Raw genomic sequence first — 19,020 nt, forward strand, 5'->3', positions numbered from 1 at the left:
CCTGACCATGCCTCTGCACTTCTCAGCTATCACATCCTCGACGCCCATTTTGCTTTTACTCGCATCTTCCAAGATTCGCCTTCATGACCCATTTTTCAAAATGTGTTCAACATACTGGCTATGATCTTTCTCGTATACTGGCCCCACTTTTCTCTTACTCTCAACAAATCCCCCTTTCTCTTACTTTCACAAAATGGAAATTGAACAATTGAACCATCTACCTCATGGAATCACGATGACATTTCCATGCTGGAGTAATCCATGCAGACAAACGCCTACGCCTTCTGTAGAAGTGCCCTTTACAGTTCTATAAAGAGAAAACCAACCCCCCCCCCCCCCCCTCTCTCTCTCTCTCTCCCTCCCTCTCTCTCTCTGTGTCATGGGCCTCGAAAAATCTGCGCCAACACTCATTGATGGATTGTTGACAAGCCTTGTTGCCTTGTGCATGCATGGCGAAGCAACGTATGCCGCTTTTTCTGCTAACGCTTCCCCGTCAGCATCATCGAAGATTCGTTTTAAATTTTCTTTGTTGAAATTTGTAGCACATACTACTACTAGTGCTGCTACTACTGGCTCTACAAAAATAAAAACCCATTCAATATTGAGATTCCCTAATTATTCCCCTCCCCTACTTTCCTTTGCAAATTCCAGTGCGAGCCCCCCCCCCCCCCCCCCCCCCCCCCCCCCCAAACCAAAAGCTCTGCCACTTGCACATTCTTTCTCACTGCTCCTCTCCTCCCTGACAGCGGGGTTAATCTCTCCTTGTAGATTCAACTCGAAGCAATTGCCACATCACCCGCACACACCCACATCAGTAATTTGTAGCCACACCCTCGTCCCACCTCTGCCCTGCGTAGAGAGAGAGAGAGAGAGAGAGAGAGAGAGAGAGAGAGAGAGAGAGAGAGAGAGAGAGAGAGAGAGAGAGAGAGAGAGAGAGCCTTGCTGCATGCAGACAGACAATCGACTGGAGGGGAAAGACCCTTGCCTTGCAAAAGAGAGCTGAGAGAGAGAGAGAGAGAGAGAGAGAGAGAGAGAGAGAGAGAGAGAGAGAGAGAGAGAGAGAGAGAGAGAGAGAGAGATACAAAGGGCAACGAGTCTGCGTTTCGAAAAGTGCAGATGAGGGGCCATGTGGAAATAGAAGTGCTCCTTCCCTTTTTCATTTCAAACTAATGCCAACATTTTTTGATTTTTTCCAGCCCCCTACTGTCTCAGTGAGATAAGCGCAGCAAATGCCAGCTAGCCCTGTCTCAGCAGCCTACTAATCAGCAAGCTTTGTTTAGTGCCTGCTGAGATAAGCGCAACAAATAGAAGCAAAGGCATGAATTGCAGTTAGAGCGAGAAGAAGCAAGCAGGATGGGAGCATGCAAAGTAGCAACCAGTTTGCATCCGGGGCGGGTGCATCAGGAGGGAGTCGCATTCGAGGCACTTGCAGTTATGCCTATGGTGAGTAGCCGGAACGGGGAGGGTCATTGTTTCTTGAAAAAGGGGAGTCAAGTGCTACAAAGAAAGGGGAGGGTCTTTGTTTTCTATGCAAGACACAGAAAGGGAAATGTGATGCACTATGACATTAGGGGCTCTTGAGAAAAGATGCTGAGCTTTGCAGTGAGTAGACATGTATGCAAAACGTGATGTACTTCTAAAAACACAAGGTCTCTTGGACTTCTTTGATCGCGAGCCATATGTGGCAGGGTATGATAGCAAGAAAGGGGCTCTTTTCGATGAATGCGCAATGAAGATTTCCTACTATGCCATGCAACAGGTGCATAGCAAAGAAACCCTTGTGTTGTTTTCAGTGAATATGTAGCGAAAGGTTTCTGCCCGGATGTCGACATGTCTTGGACTGCATGCTGACTTCTATGATTATATGCTCAGCAAGGGGTGGTGATCGTAAGAAAATCTTTGAGCTGTCTTCAAAGGATGTAATAGGCGCCTGCCTTTTGAGGCAAGGCTTTCTAGCAAATCTGTGCACACAGCTCCGAGTATCCGGCTTCATGGTCACCAATGTCAAACATGAAGATTTGAGCTCATGTTCCCAGATTGAAGCTCCGTTTTTGAGGGACGAGCTGGGGAAGGCTGCACTCAGGCACTTGCACACATCTGTTTAACCTCTCTCTCTCTCTCTCTCTCTCTCTCTCTCTCTCTCTCTCTCTCTCTCTCTCTCTCTCTCTCTCTCTCTCTCTCTCTCTCTCTCTCTCTGCATTGCTGCTTCAGCTAGTAAACTTACCAAAAAACTCTGAAGCTGCCAGTATACCTACAAGGGATGATGGATTTGGTAAGCAGCAACGCCAAGAGGCCCCCAAAATCTACCCGATATCTACATAGATGATGCTGCGATATTGGGGAGGGGCAAAGGAACAGGTGCAGACAGTGGCATCGGTATTGGGGAGGGGCAAAGGAACAGGTGCAAATAGTGGCAGTGGTAATGGCACAAAGTACACTTGCATTCCAAAGAGAGTTGTGTGTGTGTGTGTGTGTGTGTGTGCACTACTTGGGCATGCGCACCACAGGAGATGGAAGCTTGAAGGTGGCCAGTCCTGGGATAGTATGGAAGCCTGAAGGTGGCCAGTGGCACTAGGATAGTGGAGGTAATCCGAGGGATTGAGAATATAGAGCTTAGAAAAGGAAACTTGGAGTCATTTTTCTCTGACACCATTAATGCCTAGTGCTAATTTCCAAGCGCATCCAACTTCCAAAGTGGCAAGTCAGGTAAGGTACATTTGAAGCAAGGGCCTGCTGCTGCTATTGCTAGGCTAGTCACTGCCCCCCCCCCCCCCCCCCCCCCCACACACACACACACACACACAGGTGTTGGCAGCAGTGTTAAAGAAAAATCAATTTCACAAATATACAAAATTCCCTTTAAAGTTTAGGGTAGATTCAAAGAGGAATTTTAATCATCAATATTTTTTTGGAATTCTACTCTATTTTCTCAAATTTTCCAAGCCATTTTCTCCTTCTTCTCCTCCCTTCCAATCAACTATTTTAATTCTTCAATCGGCTCAAGGTTAAGTTGAGGCACACTTTTTCCGAGCATCAGGTCGATCGTCTCTTCAACCATGCATTCTTTTCTTCAATGTTCCCACAATCTGTGCTGCCTCACCTTCCATTTCAATTTCCCATAATCCCTCCTTGAATAGTTTTAGTATTCTCTTTAGAAGGTCCATTAAGACCTAGGTCGCACTTGTTTCACTATTTTGCTATCTAACAGAAGTTATTGGTTACGTAAAGATTATGTTGGGGCTCCAAGGTTCATAAAAATTGGGGTTAAGTGTATTTGTGCTAGCTTAATTGCAAAAATTTTGGCTAGACTTTGGCCTTGCCTTGTAGAGAACCGAAAAAATTTAACAAGTTTTAGTGTAATTATCAACAAATACTTCAAAAATTGGCCGAAAAACTAGAAGAATATTGAGTGTGCTCTTATTTTCTTCAGTTTACTAAAAATGTTTTTGGCAAGACCAATGTTGGTCTCTTTTAATGTGGTCAACCACTGAAGAGCGCTTTTAGTAACGTGAGGAATAGTCTGCACCTTTAATAGTCAGGTGATTGCCCAAGCAACCACTGAAGAGCGCTTTTAGTAACGTGAGGAATAGTCTGCACCTTTAATAGTCGGGTGATTGCCCAAGCAAGCCACAAGCGACATCTAAGTGCACAACTTTTTACACAATGAAGGTGATCGAGCAAACCCCGAGCAGAGAGTTGGATTGCCTACCTCCAAGACCTAGCCTTATAAAATATGCCTATGAACAAATTCATATAAAATAACTAGAGGATGCCACAAACTTCCCTCACTTGAGCTATGACTCGACATTGAATTATTGGGTTGAGATGGGGTTTTTAATCCAAGTGAGTAGCATGCATCGGACATGCATTTGTTGATGAAAATAGAGCAGTAGCTTATAACCATATGCATATTGTACATGTGTTCTCTCGCAACCACATCTTTTGACAGTTTAGAGCTTTCCAAAGTGCCTCTGTCATTATTCCCTCAAATGTTGTTCGATCCCTCAAAGTCGTTGCAGAAGCTTTTTGTACGTGTTTGAATGTGGGGGAGAGATGTAGAAGCTCTATAGATTGTGCATGGAAAAATCTGCTTATGCATCAAAATGTTATATGTAGGTTGCCTGCTTCTTTGGCATTAGGTTGTTTATGCACTATCTTTTATTTAGAGCACCCACATGGGACCTTTTCTAATGTCCATTTTCCTTTCTGTGCTTTGTCCACAATGTCCAAACTATGTCAAAGGTTTCTCTTAAAACCTAGAGAGGCTAGGTGGAGCTGAAACGCTTGTCCTTTTGTGTTCTACACTTCTCATGCTATAATACTTTTGAGAGGTTCTTGATAAATTTTTACGGATTTCTTGCTCCCCTTCCATTGCCCCCCCCCTCCCCCTCTCTACCTACAGTAGAAACCAAGAAATAAGAGGGGGGTACCTCTATTGTATACGCTTATGGTCCCCCTATTTAAAACCCCTCTTCCTTACACTCATGTGATACCATACGAAACTACATAGTGAATCCCCCGGGAGGAACCCCAAGTGGTTCTTCCATCTTCTTAGTAAATACCCCATCCGGAAGTACACCAGTTGGAAGTGGGCTTTTTGCGACTACTCAGTCTGCGTTTAGTGTTGAAGTATTCACTTCCTTGCAAGAACTTCTTGTTGAGGTTAGAAAATCTCATGACAATGTATCAGCCGAGTGTCAGAAGGCTAAGGATTCTGTGGTCAAATCTGTTGCTGATGTGCACCGTTGCGAGGGTGCCCTTGACACCATCCGAATGCACTTCCCTGACGATGCCAATGTACCGACAGGCTTGCTTGACAGCCTCCAGAAAAATTTTACCAAGCAAAAGCCACCCTACAGCAGGCACAGGTATGCTTTTAACTCCATCTGATTGTAGTATAATACCTGCAAAGTACCATACGGTATGATTTTTCATACGAGTAGGATTATATCATATTCGGTAAGGGTAGATGACAATACCGATAGGATGTTATCATACCGGTAGGATTTAGGATATAATCCTACCGGTATGGTTACATCCGACCGGTATGGTTACATCCAACCGGTATGGTTAGATCCGACCGATATGATAAAATCCAACCAGTTTGATGTTATGCTTCCGGTATAATGTTATCCTACCGGTATGATGTTACCGAATGTTATCCAATATAATGATGTTATACTATCCAGTATAATAACATCATACCGGCAGAATGTAATCATACCGGTATGATAACATCATTATTATACCGATTTTCAAGAATTTGTACCGAGAAAGGAAAGTGCATGCTTAAGGATTGCCCCTGAGTTATTTATGCAGAAGACCAATCCCTTCTAAAGAAGAATCCAGTTGAACCATGCCCAAAAACAGGTGAGAAAATTGTTTCAATGGGTAATCAGGTGGTTGATTTTTGTCTTCTCTGATGTTTTTTCAGAGTCAAGCTGCTTCAGAACTACTGCCTGTAAAGACACAGGGAACAATGCAGTGACACCGGCATACAAGACACCTGTGGAGGTTTTGCTTGATGAAATTGTCCCTGTTAATGCTGAGAAACCTGTTTCGGAAACAACAGAAGAAGAACAAAACTTTGAGGTAAAGGAGCAGAGTACGACTGGTGCTGAAGGGAAAACCCATAATGAGGAAGACGATGTGTTGCTAGACACTGGCGTGCATGTGACAAGATCAAAGACCCCGAGAAAACGAGGCCAACGTGGCAAGAGTAAGTTTTTTCATTGACAATGGCTCTAATAAGTGATCTTTTGCTGCACAGCTTTCTAAAGCTGATGGTCGCGTAGATGTCAGGCTGGAGAGAAGTCCCGATGAGACCCTTGCTCAGCATATAAGAAAGGCAAAAAGAAAAAAAATCGAGAAGAGTGGAGATGAGAAGCCTGAAATGGAGCAAAAAATCAAGGAAGAGGAAGAGACCCAGGGGCAGCCAGAAGAGGAGATGGACATAGAAGACACTAAGGAGATGCAGAATACCGGCACAAGTTCTGACCCTAAACCCAGAGCCTGCAAAAGATTATAGTTTTCCCCCCCTATGTTTCTTTTTATGTAACCACTTCTGAAATTAATATAACTTTCTTTTCCATTCGACGCCTCTTTCATCTTGTGCCTAATTTTTGAACATTGTGTATTTTTATTGTATGATTTCAATCTATAGATATGTCCTAATTGCATATTTAAATTTGAGTCTTGTGTAATTTTGCGTCTGCAGATATGTTTTCAATTGAAGAATGACGCCTTGCAGATAGGTTCAGGGCTGACAAGCAGAATGGCAGGGTGGCATTCGTGCAATATGGAATTGTGTGTTGTCTCCTACAGTGCTGGTGTTTCCTCTATGGTATAGACTAATTAAAAGAATCCCACTGATATTGCCAAGGCCACCACCTCCATTGAGCATCCAGCGTAGGGTTCTCATTTTGGACCTTAATGGATTACTGCTCAAGAAATTTGATGGAAAATATGGTGAAGAATTGCTCTACTGGCCAGAAATGCGGTATGTTGTTGAAGGGGATACACAGTTTTGGGTCAGGCCCGATGCAAAAGTGTTTTTGAATTTTTGTTTCAGATGGTGTCGTGCAGCTCCGCTGCCATGATGAGAAAAAGAGCAGAGAAATGTAAGCTAAGCTTCTTTGAAGCCTACACATTTAGTGAGCAGTGATCAAGGCTTGATAACAAGCCAAGCTTAATGAATAATGTATGCCAGATGGGCGTCAAAAGGGCCAACAGATGCCTTAATAATGCCAAAAATGAGTATGCTTGAAGTGAGCATAGATGGAAGATTATGATCTAGAACTACAATGCTTGAAGTGCTCTACCGGCCTGTTAAAACGGCTCGTCGATTGGAGCTACGGTGAAGAAGTTATGGCATGTTGAAGTTTAAGTTGATTGCAGATCCGTACCGGATTGGGCAACTGCAGCTGAGGTGACAGAAATGAAATGAATGCACGGGCCTGAAGTGCTCACTTTGTGGAGCGCGTCGGTCTTTTTAGATTAGTGATCGGAGTCCCGGTCGCCAAGATATTGGCCGATTAAGATACACCGGGGGCCGGCTCCGTACCAGTCCAGTCGGCTCGGTCGGTGTCTCAGCTAGGAGTTGTGTCTATTGTATAGAGTTTGGGATGCGGGATCAGTAGTAGCTTCTCATGCCCAAGATATCATTTTATGCAGTGCTTGGCCGGCAATAGTCGTAATTGGCAATACCCGGCTGGCAAGAAAGAAACTCTGACACCTTCTATCGGATGTGATGGGAAGGCTTTACTTCAATGCAATCACCTATACTTGCATCTTAAAGGTATGCAGGATTATATGAGAGGTTGAAACGGGCATCGAAGTTCAAGATGATAAGGTTAGACAAGGAATGTGGGGGAAAGATGTTGTGCTTGGCATTGCTTTGCTCAGTGTGTATACCTAATGTTGTGCCCATTAAGAAGCGATTTGATTAATGTTACCACCACGGGCCATTAACCCAAAGGGTTGCCCAAGGGGGTAGGACCAATGTGCCCACCTAATGTGGCCGCCCAGTGGAGCTTGGCCGATATGTATGCCAAATGTGATGCTCTTCATAGGGCCGCCCAAAGGGCCCGCCCAAGTCAAGCTACCTTGGCCGCCCAAAGGCAAGGTGGCCCAAAACCCTTCAGGGGTATTTTTTTTAATGTGTGAATAGGGGAGAAAGAGAAGAACGTAAGTTGGAGGTCGTGTGCGACAACGAAGACAAAAAGCGAGGTTAGGAGCTCGGAAGGTAGGAGAATCCCGGAGGAGCTTGGACGAAGGAGAAAAGCAAGAGGGGGAAAGAAAAAGAAGCAGCACCGTGGAGAGAAAGAAGAATAAGAAGAAAGAAGAGAAGGAAATAAAGGAAGAAAAAGAAAAAGAAGAAGGAAAGAAAAGAGAAGGAGATTTACAAGCAAACGAGAAACTTGAAGTAAGCAAAAACAAGCTTGAGAACTCGGTCGAAGCAGAAGAAGCACAGGAAGAGCCTGGTCGAGGCAACCAAGCAAGGGATAAAGTTTTGGCTAGCAATTGAAGAGTAGGAAGAAGTTAAAAGCTGTGAGCGGCAATTAAGCCAATACAAAGCATAAGGAGAAGGAAGCTACGGAATAATTGGCAAAATTGAAGCTTGCTGAATCTAAGGGAACTTGAAGTATATGAAGCGACAAAAGATAAATTTCCATCATCATCATCCGTTAAAGATTGAATTAGCATTTTGTTAAGTCTGGTGTCTCTAACGGCCCGGTTAATCCTGTAAACGGGAGCTTAAACTCCTAGTTAGCAGCTGATCCAAGTGACTGTGTTGTTAACTTAGTCCTTGGCTAAGGACTAAGTTGTACTCAAGGTAATAATCAATTAATTGATGATTTCGGTGATTTCCAGAGCTATCAGCGTCTCTTGTTCTCTCTCTTTCACACCTCCCACAGCCAGAGGCCCGGCGCCTGCCCGGCTCACGTAGCGAACACATATCCCCCGACATCTTTGGTGAATTCGACGTGAAACGAGCCGGGGTGGGAGGTAAAGATGGAGAATTTAGAGCAAATGATGAAGATGATTTCAGAGCTAAGTGCGAACGGTTTTGATGATAAGTCAACAGTTCCAGATTTTGCAAAGATGCTTCAATTGGTTCAAGGATCTCTGCTTGAAATAGAGACCGTAAAGAAGAAAAATCAAATGGATGAAGCTTTGGATGCAGCTTTAGATGCAGTATACAACGAAAGACGACTCTTTGATGGATACGATCCAGAGGGCTACCTAGAGTGCTATGAGCTGGAGACCAACGTAAGAGGGATATCAGAAGAATTGATGATCAAATCTTTTGAGCAGTTAGTCAGTTCAAATGTGAAGGAGCAGATTCAAGAGGTTACTAGAGCTTGCAATGATGACTGGGAGTATTTCAAAGAAGCTATTGTGCAAGCACGTTATGAGGAGTATGAAATCTATCAAGAACAGAGTTCAAGTCTACCGGACTACGGAGATATCCGAGGACAAGTACGATCAAAGTTAGAAGGTGTGATTGGTGAGTTTATTGTACAGGATGCTACCTTCTTACAGGCTAATGATGAAGACATAGTCAAAGCTGTGTATGAGAAGTTGGGGTTTGCAGATGCCTTGCATGAAGTAGAAGTCCTTGAGGGTGAGTCTCTATAGCCTCAAACTACGCAGAGTGAATTTTTCAAAGAACATGTTCCTGTAGTACAGGAAGAAAATAAATCATGGGATCAAGACAATGAATTGGCTAAAGCTCAGGAAGATGTGCAGGTGAATGAGTGCAGCCATATTCAGGTAGAAATGCAGGAAGATTCAGTTACAGCTGATACTTTGGCTATTGAACCAGAATTAGAGCTAGATTTTTTTGGTACAGATTCTACCATAGAGGTGATTGAAGATACTGGTACATGTTCTGCCAAAGAGTTGATTAATGATACAGATGTTATAGGTCAAAGCACGGCTACTGTTGAGAGCAGCAAGACCATGGATTTTGGTATACCAGATTTACCGAATTTGGATGTACCAGATTTTGAGGACTTGGCTAAGCAAGAGTATGTGCTTGATTCAGAGGGGGTGCAGACTCCTTCATTTACAAGCTTTTGTGAAGCACAGCTACCAAATTGTAAAATTGATCTTGAATGTGATGATGATGAATCAGAGGGGGTGCAGACTCCTCCTTTGACACGCTTCTGTGACCTAGAGCTACCGATCTGGCAGACTGATCCTGAATTTGATGATGGTGATTTAGAGAAGGAGCAAACTTCTTCTCTATCAATAATTTGTGAGAGAGGACTTACACTATGGCAGAATGATCATGAACTTGATGATGCTGATTCAGAGGGGGTGCATAGTGAAGTGCAATCTCTTGATATTGAATATGATTGGTTTCATTGTGCCGATGATACAGACAGGGAAGTAGATGAAATTTTCAATGTGCATGCTGAACTTTGTGCTACAGAAGTGCAAAGATATCTTGATGAGGGTGAAAGACTTGAAGAGCAGTTTACTACAGATGCGTTTAGTATGCATGTCATATGTGAAAATCCTCGTTTATTGCAGCAACCTGAGATGTGCAGGATTGAGGAACCTTCTCAAGTGGTGGACCTAGACCTTATGTTCTTACTGGATGACGCTTTAGAAGGGTTCTCAAACACAGATGCTAAGGATACTAATCAATCTATATTCATGTATGAGAAAGTTTTTTTAGATGCATTCGATGATGATCTGATGCAGTTGTTAGATGATGCACTACTTGATTTTAAGCCTCTACAAGATAGAGGATTGTTTTCAGATGCATCTTTTGAGCTTAATGAAGAGAATTTTACCAGAGACTTGATGTATTCAAATATGCATGATCAGAATTTCAATACTAGTGAGAGTGAAGGTGCACTGCCAATGATTTTACCCGTGATGATTGATGATCGACAATTGGATGAGCCAGTTGCACAGGGGATATGGCAGTATCTGGTGCTACTTGATGCTATATGGAATCTGATGTTACCCTATGATGTAGGGGATTTTGAGCTCGCTTTTGACCCAGGAGGTGACACATATATGCATGATCCTAGGCAATTGACTTATATGCCGTATGATCCAGGCGGTTTGTATGAAGATTTGTGGGCTAATTTGTAATTATGCTATACTGATTGGAAATTCTTGTATTTTCCCTATGATTCTGGAGGATGGTGCAAAATTTTTAAAGGAATGCTCACAGCGGGACAAATTATTGGGTTCCCGTTTTATCCCGGGGGCTATTAAAGTGCCAGTTAGCAGATTTGAAGAGGTTGCAGCAGGTTGCATGGTACAAGGTTTTGTTTCTTAGATTATGCTAAGTCAGAATAGTTTTGGTTATGCATTCAATAAGATTACATGGCTGGCTTCCAGCTGACTTCTTTGGACAATTGATGAAGCGTCTTCACGTCTTTTGAGTTGGTTCTGCTAACAGAACTTGAGGTAAAGGACTTGACAGCCATTCCGTGTGCAGACAGAGTAAGGCATACTTGAGCTTGACATGGTTCCTTAAAGAGAGCTTAATGGTCAAGCCCTGTGCATCATTAACTGGAGCACTTGAGTCTAGCGGGGTTCACTAAACATGTTTTTCATAATTGGATGCTTTGAAGATACGACAGATACAGTTCATAGATTTTTGATGGACAACTACCTAATGATTAAGCTAGAACATTGATGATATGGTATAAGCCTTATTTCATTTTTTATATGTTTACCAGTTACGTGAGTCTGATGATGGGAAAGAGCTTAAGGTACCTGTAGCAGATGCAGGTTGAAGTGTTGTTCGCACAAACCGGAGGCTGTGCAGGTTCAGAGCGAGTGGATGTTGTGCAGCTCCACTTCCATGATAAGAAAAAGAGCAGAAAAATGCAAGCTAAGCTTCTTTGAAGCCTACACATTTAGTGAGCAGTGGTCAGGGCTTGATAAAAGGCCAAGCTTAATGATTAATGTATGCCAGATGGGGGTTAAAAGGGCCAACAGATGCCTTAATGATGCCAAAAATGAGTATGCTTGAAGTGAGCATAGATGGAAGATTATGATCTAGAACTGCAGTTCTTGAAGTGCTCTACGGGCCTGTCTTTACGGCTTGTCGATTGGAGCTACGGTGAAGAAGTTATGGCATATTGAAGTTTAAGTTGATTGCAGATCCGTACCGGATTGGGAAACTGCAGCTGAGGTGACAGAAATGAAATGAATGCACGGGCCTGAAGTGCTCACTTTGTGGAGCGCGTCGGTCTTTTTAGATTAGTGATCAAAGTCCCGGTCGCCAAGATATTGGCTGATTAAGATACACCGGGGGCCGGCTCCGTACCAGTCTCGTCGGCTCGGTCGGTGTCTCAGCTAGGAGTTGTGTCTATTGTCTAGAGTTTGGGATGCGGGATCAGTAGTAGCTTCTCATGCCCGGGATGTCATTTTATGCAGTGCTTGGCCGGCAGTGGTCGTAATTGGCAATTCCCGGCTGACAAGAAAGAAACTCTGACACCTTCTATCGGATGTGATGGGAAGGCTTTACTTCAATGCAATCACCTATACTTGCATCTTAAAGGTATGCAGGATTATATGAGAGCTTGAAATGGGCATCGAAGCTCAAGATGATAAGGTTAGACAAGGACTGTGGGGGAAAGATGTTGTGCTTGGCATTGCTTTGCTCAGTGTGTATGCCTAATGTTGTGCCCATTAAGAATCGATTTGATTAATGTTACCGCCGCGGGCTATTAACCCAAAGGGTTGCCCAAGGGGTAAGGACCAATGTGCCCACCTAATGTGGCCACCCAGTGGAGCTTGGCCGATATGTATGCCAAATGTGATGCCCTTCATAGGGCCACCCAAAGAGCCCGCCCAAGTCAAGCTACCTTGGCCGCCCAAAGGCAAGGTGGCCCAAAACCCTTAAGGGGTATTTTTTTTAATGTGTGAACAGGGGAGAAAGAGAAGAACGTAAGTTGGAGGTCGTGTGCGATGACGAAGACACAAAGCGAGGTCGGGAGCTCGGAAGGTAGGAGAAGCCTGGAGGAGCTTGGACAAAGGAGAAAAGCAAGAGGGGGAAAGAGAAAGAAGCAGCGCCGTGGAGAGAAAGAAGAAGAAGAAGAAAGAAGAGAAGGAAAAGAAGGAAGAAAAAGAAAAAGAAGAAGAAAGAAGAGAAGGAAAGAAAGGAAGAAAAAGAAAAAGAAGAAGAAAAGAAAAGAGAAGGAGATTTACAAGAAAACGGGAAACTTGAAGTAAGCGAAAACAAGCTTGAGAAGGAGAACTCGGTCGAAGTAGAAGAAGCACAGGACGAGCCTGGTCGAGGAAACCAAGCAAGGGATAAATTTTTGGCTAGCAATTGAAGAACAAGAAGAAGTTAAAAGCTGTGAGCGGCAATTAAGCCAGTACAAAGCATAAGGAGCAGGAAGCTACGAAATAATTGGCAAAATTGAAGCTTGCTGAATCTAAGGGAACTTGAATTATATGAAGCGAAAAAAGATAAATTTCCATCACCGTCATCCTTTTAAAGATTGAATTAGCATTTTGTTAAGTCCGGTGTCGCTAACGACCCGGTTAATCCTGTAAACGGGAGCTTAAACTCCTAGTTAGCAGCTGGCAGTTATTACTGGTATGATACCGGTATCATACTGAGAAGTGTGTGTGTGTGTGTGTGTGTGTGTGTGTGTGTGTGTGAGAGAGAGAGAGAGAGAGAGAGAGAGAGAGAGAGAGAGAGAGAGTCGGATACTGAGAAGTGACTTGAATGATACCGGTATGATTCTTTGAAGTGACTGGTATGATACCGGTATGATACTGAGAAGTGACACACACACACACACACACACACACACAGAGTCTTATACTGAGAAGTGACTGGTATGATACTGTGAATTGACTGATATGATACCGGTATGATACTGAGGAGTGACCGGTATGATACTAAGAAGAGAGAGAGAGAGGGACTTGTATGATACCGGTATGATACTGAGGAGTGACTGGTATGATATCGGTATGATATTGAGAAGTGACATAGACAAAGAGAGACCTATGGCAGCAAGAAAACACTTCAATGGTTGTAGCCATGGCCCTATCTATGTGGGGTGTTGTGTAAGTTGTCTATGTTGCATAGAGAGATAGAGAGAGAGAGAGAGAGAGAGAGAGAGAGAGACTTGTATGATACCGATATCATACTAAGGAGTGACTGGTATGATACCGGTATGATACTGAGAAGTGAATGGTGTAAAGAGCTGGCTGACGTGCATAGTTAAGAGGTACAGAGCCGTCTTCTATATTTAACAAAAAGCTGTGGAAATTCTATATTTAATTAAAAAGCTGCTCAAAAGAATATATCGAATTGAACTAATATGGATGGTTTTATGTACCGGTTATAAAACCTCTGTCCGGGACAAGGTTTTTGGTCCACCTATTCATGCATCCACCCACTTACCATTGGGTCAAAAAAGCGAGCTGAACCTTTAGATTTAGTACATAGTGATGTTTGTGGTCCTATGTCAACCAAACCTCTAGGGGGGGCCAACTATTTTGTGACATTCATAGATGACTCTACTCGAAAGGTGTGGGCATATCCTTTGAAACATAAGGATCAAGTTCTTCCTGTGTTCTAGCAATTTTTGGCACTCATTGAGAATCAGTCTAGCAAGAAACACAAGAGGTTGCGGATTGACAACGGTGGAGAGTATGTCTCCAAGGATTTTGACAATTTCTGTGCTAAAAGGGAGATGAAAAGACAGTTAATTGCACCATACACACCAGCTCAAAATGGAGTTGTTGAGCACATAAATCATACAATTCAGAAAAGAGTCACAGCCATGCTTTCTAGGGAAAATCTCACACAAGGATTTTGGGCAGAAGTCGTCTTGACCGCAGTGCACATTATAAATTGTTCGCCTAGTAGACCATTGAATTATGAGATTCGAGAAGATTTATGGTCTAAACATAAGCCCCACTATGACCATCTACGTGTTTTTGGTTGTGAAGCTTATGCTCACGTGCCTAGACAACTTCGACAAAAGTTAGAGCCAAAGTCACACAAATGTATTTTCATTGGATATGGTGCAGATGGAGAGATGGGATATCGTCTCTGGCACCCGAAATCTTGTTGAGTCATCCGTAGTTCAGATGTGATCTTCAATGATTCAAAGATGCATGAACAACCTATCAAGGAAATAGAGGTTCGGAGAGTCACTTTGGAGGATGTTGCCTCAGAGACAGTGAAATCAACTCAGCGGCCTAGTGATGTAGCTTCCACTAGCAATGCTCCAGAGGGAGCGGATAGAAATGGTCAAGGAGTGAGACGGTCTACTAGAGTCTCTCGTCCACCTGCGTGTTTTGAGCGAGGTCTTGATTACATCATGTTGACTGATTGTGGTGAGCCAAGCTGCTACCAAGAAGCCATGATGACGGATGATGTGGTGAAGTAGGAGCTGGCTATGAAATCTGAGTATAACTCGATTCTAGCTAATGACACTTGGAACTTGGTAGAACTGCCAAATGATGCAAAAGCTTTACCTTGCAAATGGGTTTACAAGAAGAAATTTACCTCAGGTGATCCAAAACTAAAGTACAAGGCTAGACTTGTAGCCAAAGGGTTCAAACAGCAAAAGGGAGTCAATTTTGATGAAATCTTCTCACCTGTGGTCAAGATGACAACGCTTAGAAGCGTACTTAGTCTTGTAGCGATTGTGCGCGTATGTCACACTTGTCAATGCAAGTAACTTGCCGATACATTGTGTGCGAGCCACAAATGGATCCAAGCACACAACAAGTGATGGCAATGGTGTGTCACTCACCGCTCTACGCTTGCTGTCGTGGAGGATTCCTCGCCGCGAAGAAGAAGGAGACGCCGCTACGCCGTGCTCAACCGCTGCAATGCTCGATCGCACTCTCTCTCTCTCTCTCTCTCTCACGCATACACACACACACACAAGGAGATGAAGAAGAAGAAGATGGAGATGGAGCAAGAACACTCTTCAATTGCACAAATGAGAGAATAAGGTTTTTTAGGTTTAGATTGACTTCTATATGAGCTCTCCCCATTCACACTTGGGCAAGTTAGAGTGCGCCTCTCATCGGTGATCCCTCTTACCCTATTCCTATTGGACCGACAAGCCCTGTACCTGCTGACTCTACCAAGTAAATAGTACAACGTCTGTCGTAGGTGATAGGGTGTCCGTGAGCCATGAGGGTTAACATGCCCCCCTTCCTAATGTAGATTCTGTCCTCAGAAGCTATTGAGTTGAAGCTTGTTCGTCGAGGTGGAAGAGCCTTTGAGATGAGTGTCCTTAGCCTTCTTCAGTCACTGCAAAATCAAACAACATTGGCACACTAATTGCATTATTATATACAATTAAAAAGCATATGCAGTTGTAGACAGACAATTTGATTGGTAACAAAAATTTTAAACCATTTGTTAGCCATAAATATTAAATTGCAATATAATCAAACGCATAAACAGTTGTAAAGGTAAAAATTTAAATAAGTCTCGGGTCGCTAATTTAACGATCGAAAGGTACTAAAGATCTACTATTAATACCATGGGCAAGCTTCTCAATTTTCTCTCGTCAATTAAGTTGTTTAATCGCGAGAGCCAAGTATTTCATGTCCGAGGGTTGACTAGAGGCTATACCTAGAAGACCTTGTAGCTAAGCTACGATAAAAGGAAATTCTCATGAAATCATCGCCTGACTGATTACCTTTTCTTTGACCCCCAAAAGTCTTTTCACAGTGATTCAATTTTGATGTGTGTGCTTATTTTGTATGCCTTGGGTTTTTTGCTTTTCAAGGAAAAGCGCCCACACTGGGAACCTCTAAGGCTCTAGTACCATAGGCTATACATGTGAGTGTAGTACCAAATCAAGCTGAGGTTTCTCTTCCAGCTTAAGATTTTACATTGTGGCACTTTGATTCTTTTTGTTTGTTCGTTTTCAGCATTTTAATTTTGTAACGTCATATAACATTGTTACCCTCCCCAGGCTCATCACACTAGTAAACTCCCTTTATAATGCTTAAGCTAAAGGTCAATAGGGACTAAGCCCACTAGAAAGCCCTAGTACATTTCACACAATGCTGCCTAAATCGGATTAAGAACCTAAATAACCATTGATTATTAGGAAGGCATGCCCCATGGTATTAAGAGAAGATCTCTAACACCTAACTTGGTCAAACTAGCTTAGTCGGACTGCTTGATTTTTAAACCTAGACAAGTGATTATGACACAAAATTACATTGAATTTAATGTTTGATACAAAGAAAATGCACTGAATATTATGCTTCCAATCACAATGAAAGCAGACAAACATGGATGCAAAAAGATAAGGGGCAATGTTAATGGACAAGAAACACCTGTTTGTGTTGATGGTCGCGCTTGATTTGAAATGTGAACGAGAGAAAGATTCCATGAAGGTCCAAATTCTAACAACAACAACACGTTCTTGTACACACGAGAAAACACAAAGAATACCTCTAGGAGGCACATCAGTGGGAAGAAAGAACTTTGCTAATCACTAAACTCTAAAACAAAAACACTCCTATCGTACTAATCCTACCTACCCTCCATCACTCGAGTGATGAGGATCAAAGGTGTTTTATGACATAGGTTTCTTTCAGTGTACCAGATGTGAATGTGTAGGTCTGGTCATTTAACTTTTATTGTGCATACTCGTTTGCTAATTGCTCTTGCTCTTTACTTTTTTCTTTTTTGTGAGTATAAGGCTTTATATATACATTCCCTAAGATTGGGAGATTGAGAGGTCAGAGAGGAAGGTTGAGAGGGCAATAATTCAATGATGGATGTCAGCAAACACTCCTCCCTTCCTTGGGTAAATCATATCGTTTGGAAAGATGTCGTCACCTTTTGAAACCAATTGTTCCAGTTGTAATACCTGAGGATTTTTTCCAGTAGTTTTCTATTACCTTAGGTGCCTCATCAAGTTGCAAGGGTGGTAAGGTACTCTCCCAGGATCGAACTTGAAGTGGTTCATCAGGTGATTCTTGAACACAGGGAGGTGTGGATTCCTTTGTAGCTTCATGGAGGTACACTATTGTAGGTAGAGGCTGTGGAGAAGCTTTTACCTCTATGGATGCATTACATGAGGATCTAGAAGCTTCATGGACCTCCCCCCTTCCTGAGCTAGGTGGAACAAACCGTTCTTTATTCAGTACCCAAACTAGCTCTAGAGCGGGTGTGTAGCATTCTGTGATTTTTTTCTTTCCACGATCGTCAATTCGTTTTGGAGCTACAGGATTGGGCGCACATGGGTCAGGTGACAGGTAAGAACACAATCTACGTTTTGGCACCCAGATTTGATCATTTCCTTGATAGTAGCCTTGGGCTTCCAATAGTCGTCTAGGAATCCAACGCCACGTTTTCTTACTTTTCTTGGAGCGAGTGGGACGTTTCTTACATGGCTTCTGTTTTTTAGCATCAGCCATGGTTGCTAAAGAAGATTTAGGGACCCACTTGTATGTTCTCTTTGTTATATTAGGATGACTCTTGTCATAAGCTATATGCATTGCTTCTAGCATATTTAAGGGTACGAGTAGTGGCATTTCATCCCCCTCAAGTGTTACCCAGGTTGTCCTCCTATTTTCCCAAGTGTATATGGTTGCTACTAGGTGGATCCAATCCACATTGTCTGACTCGGTCATCCTAGGTAGTACATCCATATAAGGAGAATCTTCCCCAACATCAATGTCCGCGTTACACGTGTAACAATACCACAATGGGGCCGAGTGAACTATTGTGTCAGATCTATGATCAATCATAAACCTGTTTCCTAGAGGATGTGCTCGACTAGTCACAAGATCCACTCGAAGGAGAGAATCTTGGAATTGCAAGTAGACATGGTTTTTAGACTAGTCATGCACCATTTTTGCTTCCCTTATGAAAGGACGTCCTAAGATCATCTTCAATAGTGTGTTTAGAGAAATCCATAACAATGAAGGTAATCCTTATTTTATGTCCAAAGACCTTGATCTTGAGATCTCTAGCATCCCAATAGGTTTAACAATAGACACATTGGCCATCTTCACTACTATGATTGTGGTCGCAAGGTGAGGTCTTCCCATAGTTTCCCAGCAATTTTTAGTCACAATGCTAACCCCAGCGCCACCATCAAGGATTCCCTTCATAGTTAATCCCTTAGTAGTGATTGGTATGGTCGCATTGGATTCATCACCCTCAAAGTATTGTCCCAACTTGTTAATAGGTATTTCTATAACAAGGTTCTTATCTAGGTTGGGTTGTGGATCTAAGTGTTCCTCCTCTATTGGCATCTCCCCAGCTCCATCCATCTGTGCAAATTGTGGTAGCCCAAACTTTAGTTTTTCATTGAGGAAGGATCGAAGAGATGAGACTAGCTCAGGGTCTTTATATAGTTTGGACATGATGGTGGTTCTAACTTCTGAAGACATGAAATCCATCAATTTGGCAATGTTTAATGGCACCTTTTGGAATTCAGTCCCTTGACGTGGGGAGATGGGATCTCCATTTCTTCGATAGGATCAGGTAGTCCCTCTATAAACATTCTTTCCATCAAGAAGTCAATACGC

This window comes from Adiantum capillus-veneris, chromosome 23, assembly GCF_014529385.1.
Source record: "Adiantum capillus-veneris isolate H3 chromosome 23, ASM1452938v2, whole genome shotgun sequence".
In the NCBI taxonomy this organism is placed as follows: Eukaryota; Viridiplantae; Streptophyta; class Polypodiopsida; order Polypodiales; family Pteridaceae; genus Adiantum; species Adiantum capillus-veneris.